Source organism: Ranitomeya variabilis, chromosome 3 (genome assembly GCF_051348905.1).
Source record: "Ranitomeya variabilis isolate aRanVar5 chromosome 3, aRanVar5.hap1, whole genome shotgun sequence".
Classification (NCBI taxonomy): Eukaryota; Metazoa; Chordata; class Amphibia; order Anura; family Dendrobatidae; genus Ranitomeya; species Ranitomeya variabilis.
In genome coordinates this window covers 125,494,099-125,505,678 of record NC_135234.1, presented here as the reverse complement: position 1 = coordinate 125,505,678, position 11,580 = coordinate 125,494,099, and the positions used below count along the sequence as shown (strand labels likewise).

The window sequence follows — 11,580 nt, the reverse complement described above, 5'->3', positions numbered from 1 at the left end:
TTTTCTTAACAATCCTTTCAGGGCTGAGGTTATCCCGGTTGCTTGTACACTTTATTCTACCACACTTTTTCCTTCCACTCAACTTTCCATTAATATGATTGATACAGCACTCTGTGAAGAGCCAGCTTCTTTAGCAATGACGTTTTGTGACTTACCCTCCTTGTGGAGTGTGTCAATGACTGCCTTCTGGACATCTGTCAAGTCAGCAGTCTTCCCCATGATTGTGGAGCCTGCTGAAACAGACTAAGGGACATTTTTGAACACTTAGGAATCCTTTGCAGGTGTTTTTTTGTTAATTATTCTAATTTACCGAGATAACGACTTTTGGTTTTCATTGGCCCATAATTCTCAACATTAACAAAAATACGACACTTGAAATAGATCACTCTGTTTGTAATGACTCTATATAATGTATGAGTTTCATTTTTTGTATTGAAGAAGTGAAATAAACTAACTTTATGATGACATTCTAATTTTGCAAGAAGCACTTCTATGTCTAATTTTATTTTTGCGCAATTGAGGACTTGCTTGTCATGTTTTAAAGGATTTTTTGCTCTAAAAAGGTACAAAAAAGGTAAAATACAAATAAAAATCTGTACTTTTGAAAAAAAAAATCATTAACCTGTATGTGCCATTTTGAAGAATTTGTAAAAAAAAAAAAAAAAAAAAGGGAAAAACATCATATCATTAGAAGCTAAGTGACAAAATAAATAGTCTCTTAAAAAAAATGCACGCCTCTTACTGAATCTGGTTCGTCTGACAAGCGGCCTCTGCCTCCATGTGTGCCATGTCACAAATCGTACTCCAGTTTTGGTTACTATGCTCCTGTCCCTTTATTGGGGTTGGGCAAAAATAGCATGAGAATATCATAAGTTGCAAAATTTTAGTGCAGTCTTGCTTTGTGCCAACATTTTGCAACTTTTCAAAGCTTTTTACAACAGATTCTGGTGTAAAAGCTTTGATGAATCTGGCCTATTGTTTTTCCTTTCATTATCCATGTGAAATAAACAGGATTTTGTTATACACAGGACACGATCAGATGGGGAACAGGATGGGCAGAATAAAGCTCACATCTTTTCATGTGGGAGATGGGCTGGATCTCTACACACACTAGCGAGGAGCCATTGGCACGCTGTAGATATCCACAATAAAGAACATACACAGTTTTATATAAACAATCCTACAATTAGCTCTTGACCAAATGACCTTACTTTCCTAAGCACATTTCCAGCCAAATTAGGTTAAAGAAAAAAGAATACTGGAAAGAAATCTGGAAAAGTTTAAAGTTAGGGGTGAGAGGGGGGATATCTGAGAGGACACTCAGCAAACTGTCAAATTCTGCCTCACGGCAAAGTTTGAATCTCCCGAAGACAAGCCAATATTGTAACAGGAATCTATGGGTGACTACCACATTTATTCAAAGTTTTGCAGAGACATACACATGTGGCCTCTCTGACCTTTCCCGATGGCTGCGCACTGTAGTACTTTGCTCTGCCCTCATCAGGGCAGAAAAAGTACGCCTGTGCCGGAGCCGCAGCATGAAGACAAGAAGAGGACATCATCGTATGAAGATGGGAGGCCCCGGCCCGGGACGCCCATCGTACCGGACCGCAGCGGGACCGCCCCTGGGTGAGTATAATCTAACCTCTTCTTCTTATCTCTCAGGATACATCAGGGGCTTATCTACAGCATTACAGAATGCTGTAGATAAGCCCCTGATGCCAGTGGGCTTAGCTCACCTTCGATTTTGTGGATGACAGGTTCCCTTAAATGACAGAAAAACCCACAATGGTCACAGAAATAACTTGAATCTGACAAAAGTAATAATAAATAAAAAAATATATAAAAATGAACAAATGAAAGTCAGACATTGCTTTTCATCCATGCTTCCACATACATTTTTTTTAAATAAAACTCATGAAATAGGCCTGGACAGAAATGATGGTACCCTTAACGTAATATTTTGTTGCATAACCTTTTGAGGCAATCACTGCAATCAAACGATTCCTGTAACTGTCAATGAGACTTCTGCACCTCTCGACAGGTATTTTGTCCCACTCCTCAAGAGCTAACTGCTCCAGTTGTCTTGTGTTTGAAGGTTGCCTTTTCCATACAAAGATGCTCAATAGGATTTAGGTCAGGGCTCATTGACGGCCACTTCAGAATAGTCCAATGTTTGCTTCTTAGCCATTCTTGGGTGTTTTTAGCTGTGTGTTTTGGGTCATTATCTTGTTGCAAGATCAATGACTTGCGACTGAGACCAAGCTTTCTGACACTGGGCAGCACATTTCTCTCTAGAATCCCTTGATAGTCTTGAGATGTCATTATACCCTGCACAGATTCTAGACACCCTGTGCCAGATGCAGCAAAGCAGCCACAGAACACAACAGAGCCTCCTCCATGTTTCACAGTAGGGACAGTGTTCTTTTCTTGATATGCTTCATTTTTCCGTCTGTGAACATAGAGCTGATGTACATTGCCAAAAAGTTCAATTTTTGTCTCATTTGACCATAGGACATTCTCCCAGAAGCTTTTTGGCTTGTTAACATGTAGTTTGGCAAATTCCAGTCTGTTTTTATGATTTGTTTCAACAATGGTGTCCTCCTCCTGATCGTCTCCCATGAAGTCCACTTTGGCTCATACATCGATGGATGGTGCGATCTGACAATGATGTTCCTTGAGCTTGAAGTTCAGCTTTAATCTATTTAGAAGTTTTTCTTGGTCTTTTGTTACCATTCCTATTATCCACCTCTTTGATTTGTCATCAAATTTCCTCCTGTGGCCACGTCCAGGGAGGTTGGCTGCAGTCCCATGGCTCTTAAATTTCTGAATAATATAAGCAACTGTAGTCACAGGAACATCAAGCTGCTTGGAGCTGGTCTTATAACTTTTACCTTCAAAATATTTGTCTATAATTTTCTTTCTAAGCTCCTGAAACAACTCTTTCCTTCTCTTCCTCTGGTCCATGTTGAGTGTGATACACACCATGTCACCAAACAGCACAGTGAGTATCTGTAGCCCTCGTATACAGGCCCACTCATTGATTCCAGGATTGTAGACACCTGTGATGCTAATTAGTGGACACAAATTGATATAACATGTCCCTTCTGTCACATTATTTTCAGGGTGTCACAGGGTCCTTCTCCGGTATCACACAATCAACAGAGCTGGAGTATAGTAAACAATTCAAGACCTTTATTTAGGCAAAAATACGAAAGGTACATATATAATCCACCACACAAAGGATACAATAGTCCAGAATCCGAATGCAGTTCAGTAACAGGATACAAATCCTACAATCCAGCAGACAGAGGATCACATAGTCCATACACTCTTCTTTCTCTCTGAGGTGTTGTGTACACATCATCATTCGACACAGGACTGATCTGTGTCTCACCTGTTATTTTAAGTCTGGCTTCTCATTCACAGGTCAGGAAGGGGAAGGTCTCAGGGGGCTCATTGTTTTAACAAGCTAGGTCAACATGTTATTAGCATATTAGCAAACAATACAGTGCTGTGGGGGGCTGATATCAGATGGCAGCAACAGCCATTCATCAATTAGCAAATAACTCCTTTTACAAGAGAACACCATGAAAATAAGTAAAATAGAAATATACACAAAAATGATACCCGCATAGCATATCACACCATCACACAGGGGTACCATAATTTCTGTCTCATGAGTTTTATGTTTATTTATATTTTGTGGAAGCATGGTTGAAAAGCAATGTCTGACTTACATTTGTTCATTTTCATAGATCTTTTATTTATTATTTCTTTTGTCAGATTCAAGTTATTTCTGTGACCATTGTGGGTTTTTCTGTCATTAAATGACAACAATTTTGACCATGTGTGTACTTATATATATCCTACCTGAGCATATAGAAAGGGATTGTCTTTATGAGATATATATGTGACTGTATATAAAACCTAATGCTGGATCAACGATGAAGCTGTAGGAGAAATCAGCGCAAATAGGGTCTTATCTAATATAAATTACAAATATGTATTCAGATTATACTAACCGGATTCAATCTTTTGGCAAAGCAAGAAATATAACGTAGGAGATATCAGCTGCAGCAGAACCACGGGTCAGCAAGTGCCCGTATCAGAGCCAGAGTAAGGCCGGGGTCACACTTGCGAGTGTGTTGTGAGAAACTCACACGAGTTTCTTGCATCAATACCCGGCATTGCCGCTGGCACTCGGGACCAGAGCTTGCAGCTGCATGTATTTCTATGCAGCTGAACGCTCCGGTCCCGAGTGACGGCGGCAGTGCCGGGTATTGATGCAAGAAACTCGTGCGAGTTTCTCGCATCACACTCGCAAGTGTGACCCCAGCCTAGAATATAATGTAGATATGCAGGTATGCATGTGGAAATTTCCTGATGAAGAAGTAACTTATACTTTGAAACACGTAAAATAAACCACCATCTTTTAATTAATCATATCTGGATTAAAGTTTTATTCAGCAGCGCGGATAATATCCACATTTCACTTTACTCTGATGCTGGATCATGTAACAGAAGCATGATATAAAAAAAATTAGGAAAATTTGAAATTTCCTAGATAATATTGGGCAAGTTATAGTTTGCACCAATTTGGATTATACTACATGTAATTTATTATCTTTTATGGTTTTTGAAGGGGTGTAATAATGGTGAAAAAAACAATAATTTAACACCATGTACCAATAATGATTAGAGTGATACCATTTATTTTATTGTCAAATATATCTGGATAAAATCATTTTTAGTGAAAAAATGTTTTGGGGTGGGAAGGGGAGATTTCTTCCCTTCACTTTCTGAAGTATCATTGCCTGTAAGTGTTGCAATGTATTTAAACATTTTTTTAAGCTAAAGTTTTCTTTAGTTATAGTTTTTTAGTCATTTGAAAACTGATCACTCATATTATACTCCATAATCTGCATTGTAGTTTATTATGCTGTCAGTCTTGTTTATTAGGCTCTGCCTTATTAGGTTTACATACACATCTGATATGGGGACATGATTAGACCATAGCAACTTAAGGTACCGTTACACTAAACGACTTACCAACGATCACGACCAGCGATACGACCTGGCCGTGATCGTTGGTAAGTCGTTGTGTGGTCGCTGGGGAGCTGTCACACAGACAGCTCTCTCCAGCGACCAACGATCAGGGGAACGACTTCGGCATCGTTGAAACTGTCTTCAACGAAGCCGAAGTCCCCCTGCAGCACCCGGGTAACCAGGGTAAACATCGGGTTACTAAGTGCAGGGCCGCGCTTAGTAACCCGATATTTACCCTGGTTACCATTGTAAAAGTAAAAAAAAAAAAAACAGTACATACTCACATTCTGATGTCTGTCACGTCCCCCGGCGTCCACAGGGTTAAAACTGCTTTCGGCAGGAGCGCTGCTAATATGCACGCGCTGCTGCCGAGAGCTTCCCTGCACTGAATGTGTCAGCGCCGGCAGTAACAGCGGTGACGTCCCCGCTGTGCTCTGCTTTACGGCCGGCGCTGACACAGTCAGTGCAGGGAAGCTCTCAGTCGAAAGCGGTTTTAACCCTGTGGACGCCGGGGGACGTGACAGACATCAGAATGTGAGTATGTACTGTTTTTTTAACTTTTACAATGGTAACCAGGGTAAATATCGGGTTACTAAGCGCGGCCCTGCACTTAGTAACCCGATATTTACCCTGGTTACAAGTGAACACATCACTGGATCGGCGTCACACACGCCGATCCAGCGATGTCAGCGGGTGATCAGCGACCCAAAAATGGTCCTGATCATTCCCCAACGACCAACGATCTCCCAGCAGGGGCCTGGTCGCTGTCACACATAACAAGATCGTTAGCGGGATCGTTGCTACGTCACCAAAAGCGTGATGTTGCAATGATATCGTTACGATATCGTTATGTGTGACTCAGCCTTTACTATCACCCTTCAGTCACATCACAAAGGAGCCTTGGGGATGAAAGGGGAGCCTTCTCCTACTATCTAACCTTCTAGATACCACCACTAACTATAGCATCCAGGGGAACTAATGGGCCAGCATAAGAGCTTTCTCTGATCCTGGATGTTGCAGTAGTCCAGCCAGGGTCTCACGTTAATCATCATTTCAACATAGTGTAGTGCAGCGGTAGTACACTTGTGCAGTGACGAAGCAGTAACCCACAAAATTCAAAGCAAAAGTATCTTTAATGTGTTACTTCATAGCATTAAGTCCAATTCACACAAGTGCATATCAACTCAGTGTCTGTTTCACACAAGTGCATATAAATATTAGTGTCAATTTCATAGCACTTCATACTACATGGCTTTAGATTGCAGTCCCTAAACACGCTGGACCTCCCTTTGTCCAGTACCCGTGGGCGACTGCAGCACCGTATTAAAGTCTCTTTCTCACAGCTGTTCACAAGATATGATCTCCTTCAGTTTGCACAGTCATTAAGCACGCTGGACCTCGCTTTAACCAGTTACCGTGGGTGACCGCACCGCTGTGCCAATGTCTTTTTACTCACAGAGCCTTACTCGTTTAGTTTACCGTCACTACACATGCCAGTCCTCCTTCGGGCACAGGAAAGGCTAGCATCAGTCACAAGACCTGTCCACATCCAAGACCAGTTACTGCAGGCGACCGCACCGCTGTGTACACAGTACTAGATATCTTCCGGATCAGAGCTGGGAACCATATCCTCCAGTTTGCAGCCGTTAAACACACCAGTCCTCCTTCAGGCACAGGACATCCACCTCCGGGCACATGACTGTCCATATCCGAGACCAGTTACCATGGTGCCAGGCCTTTCAGCTGCCTTGGCTGTTTGGCTCCGCTTACTTGTGTTGCTTCACATGCAGAGCCAGCGCTCTGCAGGGCCTCTGCTCTGTACTCTCGCAAAACACCAGAGTCACACTGACCCTGACACAGGCTTGATCTGACACAACCCTACCCTATACTACAGGGCTTTTAACATAGAAACCTGTGGCCTTCAGCCACATAAAAAACCTAGGCCAGGAATGAAGCGTACTGTACCACTGACATACTGCCAGGGGCGGACAGGGCTGGGTGGCAGGAATGCATTTGCCCCCCGGGCTGGTGCCTGAGCCACTGCACAGGGCCGCTGGAGGACCTGTGATGAGCAGGAACAGGAGGGCGGGACACGCAGCGTGCACCTGTGTCTGGAGCCATGGCTGGCTTCAGTAATGAGCATGCTGCGGTGAGAAGGGGCAGCTCCTGGCACACAAGAAGAGGAGGATGCGGTACTTATATAGTGATCACACGCAGCCTCCTCCTCTTCTGTGTGCAGATCTGTCTCCGATGTCTGCTCAGCCAGGCGTGGAGGGGGAGGAGCTACAGCGTGCAGACTAGAGCAGCAGCTCAGGATGGCAGGACATGGACAAGATGAGAGGAAGCTGCTCTGTGTGCCCACTGTCCAGCACACTCCTGGTAACCTCTCCAGCTGCTCATCTCAACGCTTGCTGTGCTAAGTGGCGGCGGGAGGGGGGCATTTAACAAATTAAAACATGGCAGGTCAGAGTATGTGTGTTTTCCTGAATGTGTGTGTGTGTATTTTTCTGAGTGTGTGTGTGTGTTTTCCTGAGTGTGTGTGTGTGTTTTCCTGAGTGGGTGTGTGGGTGTGTTTTCCTGAGTGTGTGTTTTCCTGAGTGTGTGTGTGTTTTCGTGTGTGTTTTCCTGAGTGTGTGGGTGTGTGTATGTATGTGTTTTCCTCATTGTGTGTGTGTTTTCCTGAGTGTGTGGGTGGGGGTGTATGCGTGTGAGTTTTCCTGAGTGTGTGTGTGCGCGCGTGTGCCTGCACGGCAGCAGTTAAAGCGGCAAGCCAATCAGAAACTGGCAGCTGACATCAGCGCGCATGTCACCAGCGTATGACATCATTGTTATTCGCCGGCGAGTCCGCTCTGAAATGCAAGGGATGGACGTCGGCGCTGGACCGTGGCCAGGTAAGGAGAAAGGTGTTTTGTTTTTTTTATTGAATGCGGCAAGTCCGGGGCAGAATGGAGACACGGGGGGCTGGAATGGAAACAACACATGGGGCAAAAATGGAAACAACACAGGGGGCCGTAATGGAAACAACACAGGGCAGGGCCGTAATGGAATCAACACAGGGCGGGGCAGTAATGGAAACAACACAGAGGGCAGGAATGGAAACAACACGGGGCAGGAATGGAAACAACACGGGGCAGGAATGGAAACAACACAGGGGGCAGGAATGGAAACAACACAAGGGGGCAGGAATGGAAACAACACAGGGGGCAGGAATGTAAACAATACAGGGGGCAGGAATGTAAACAACACAGGGGGCAGGAATGTAAACAACACAGGGGGCAGGAATGTAAACAACACAGGGGGCAGGATGGAGACACAGGGGGCAGAATGTGAGACACAGGGGCATGGGAGACATGGGGGCAGGAATATGGAGACAGATGGGGCAGGATGGAGGCAGATGGGGCAGGATCATGGTGCAGGATGGAGACACATGGTGCAGGATCATTTGGCAGGATGGATACGATGGAGACAGATGGGGTGGTAGGATGGGACAGATGAGGCAGGATCATGGGACAGATGGGGCAGGATCATGGGACAGATGGGGCAGGATGCGGAGATCATATGGGGGCAGAATGGATCCTAATGAGGGCAGAATGGGAGAACAAAAGGCTGGAGCCAGAAATGAGATACACGGGGCCAGGATGGTGGATATTATTACCATAGCGGCTAATTAAGGGATATTATTACTGCAGTGATGTATTTATTTTATTTTTTGAGGATACTGTTTTAAATGAGGGGGTGGTCCTGTTACTGTTCAGAGCAACATTATGTCGCCCTTTTTTCTTCATCTGGTGCAGTGTAGAAGTTGGGAAAAAATTAAGTAATGTGTTCTGCAAGCGAAACTTTAGATAACTGTGTTATTTCCTGCAGAGACCCATCCTGGCTGGAAGATGTGATGGCGGTCTGTGCTGGTTGAGGATGAAAAGCGATGCTGAAGGACTTCACCTAGAGACGTCACTGGTGAGTCAGTGTGTTACCTGTACACTGACACTATACACTATATACAGAGTTCCTGTGTACAATGTCACCAGTGATCACTGTATTACATTTACACTGACACTATATACAAAGCTCCTGTGCATATTGTCACTGGAGATCACTGTATTACCTGTACACTGACACTGTATACAGAGCTCCTGTGTATAATGTCACCTGTGATCACTGTATTACCTGTACACAGACACTGCATACTAAGTACAGATCTCCTGTGCATAGTGGCACTTTTGGTGATAGTATTCTGTTTTATTTTTATTAATGATCAGTATTTAGTATTCAGTCACTATGTGGTGGTAATATGTGGTCCGGTCATGGTGTTGCAGTATTTGTCTCTTGTATGTGCTATTATTCGGTAACTGTGGTGGTAATATGTGGACTGGTCATGGTGTGGCGGTATTTGTTCCCTGTATGTGGTATTATTGGTCACATGTGGTGGTAATATGTGAACTTGATATGGTGCGATGGTGTTTGTCCCTAGTATGTGATATTAGTCGGTCACTATGGTGGTAATATGTCATCTGGACATGGTGTGGCAGTATTTGTTCCTTGTATGTGGTATTATAGGTCACTATGTGGTGGTAATATGTGGTCTGGTCATGTTGTGTTGGTATTTGTTCCTTGTATGTGGTATTATTGGTCACCATGTGGTGGTAATATGTGGTCTGAACATGGTGCGGTTGTATTTGTCCCTTTTATGTGATATTGTTGGGTCACTGTGGTGGTAATATGGTGCTTGGTCATGGTACGGTGGCATTTGTCCCTTTGTGTCATGGGAAGCCTAGGTAGGCAAGAGCTAATAACCCAGGCCCCTGCGATTTCCCTCAACTCTGGGAAACCCTGACTGACCCTTCTCCCAGAGTTTACACTGATGGTGTGCATGTCTGGGCCTCCACCCTCACCCTGTCTCCTGTTTCAACCCTAGGCTGAAACCACCACCCACCACCCAGTGAAGAGACCACACACCAATACCCACAGTTAGCCCAGACAAGGATAACGGAAAATATGCACCACGCCGCAGTCACACAGGAATACACTATAAGTGCACAGGGCAAAACAATACAAATAAAGGAAGGAGAAAATATGACAAAGGGAAATACACCACCAGATACAAAACTCCTTCTCCTAGACCACCACTCCAGACCGAGATAACCAAGCACAAGACAGAAGCTATAATCGGCGACGCCCAAAGCCCAGCAAAACTATTTAAAGGCAGTGGGCGTGACTCAGCCCTCAACCCGAGTACCAGCCAGATTAACCCCGGATAATCTGGATCGAATCTAACCAGCGCCACTGAGCATATAGTGGACGAATGAGGTATTACCGCTGTCTGTCGGACGCCCTAGTGTGAACAGCGTCCGACATGACACTTTGGATGTAACATTATTGGTCATTTAAAAAATTGAAAAATAAATAAAAATGTACTTAAATTGTATTGCATATTTTAACAAATTTTTAATAGGTTAGCGCAGAGTACGGCCCGGCCAAATGAGTCTACCTGTTAATGTGTGATTGGTGAGAAGTGGAGTTTTTCCAAGAGAGAGCGGTGGGACTGTGGACAGTTCGAGGGGTGGAGGCGAGGATGGGGTTGGAACCTGGGTAGAGTCTCAATGGGCCACGAAAATTTGGCCAGTATGGGGCCCTAGTTGCAGACCTGTTTGAAGGTTCTGTATAGTGATGTTAAGGAGGTACTCTATGGTGGTGTTATGGAGGTTTTGTATGGTGCCGTTATGGAGGTACTGTATGGGCGGCGAACAGCGGGAATGGTGAGCACTGCAGTGATCCACATATGGGCTGAAGATTACATGGCCTGACAAGGGGAGAGGAGGGAAGGGAGTATTGGGCAAAGTGTTTTACTGCTAGCGCATTTCAAGGATTGTGGTGTGTGTGTGTGTGTCATTATACAGTGGGGCTGTGCGTGTGTCATTGGTGCATTCACTCTGTGTCATTCTATGTGACTGCAGACTTGTGAATCCTCACATTGCTCGCAGTGATGTGCTTATTTAGCGGGTGTGTGACTGCAAGTTTGTGATTTGCATACATGCGGTCACATGCTGACTAGACTTGCATGGCCTAATGCAACTGTATTGAACAAGACCAGAAACAGTCTTGTTGGAATGTGGCTGGGAATATATATATCGCATGCTTGTGGTCACAAGACCACCTGTTCCCAGCGCCGGCACCAGAGAATCTTCACAGCGCACAGTGCGCACGATATGAGGATTCACATATAGTGACTGTAGACATGTAGCATAAGATCCGACAACCCCTTTAAGGATGGCCGCTATTCATGGGCCACTGCTGTGTGCTTGTCCCCCAGGCTAAAATTTGCCAGCCAGCCCCTACATACTGCAGTCAGTTTCAAAACACATAACCCAGAGCAGGTTTTCCCTAAATCTGCCTTGGACACTAGCATGTCCAAGACTACACTTACTTTTAATATTTATAGTCTGCTTTGCAGCCACCGATACGCCCGTGACTGCCATGCAGGACTTCATACACCTCCATGCACATCCTGGGGAGAACAAACACTACCTGTGA

General features: G+C 44.5%; 1 protein-coding gene across 3 annotated transcripts in view; it reads right to left on the bottom strand.

Moving 5' to 3' along the window:
* Window positions 1-11,580, bottom strand: part of ADGRG2 (adhesion G protein-coupled receptor G2) — a 225,666-nt gene that overhangs the window by 188,155 nt on the left and 25,931 nt on the right. The gene's annotated exons all lie outside the window — the stretch shown is intronic.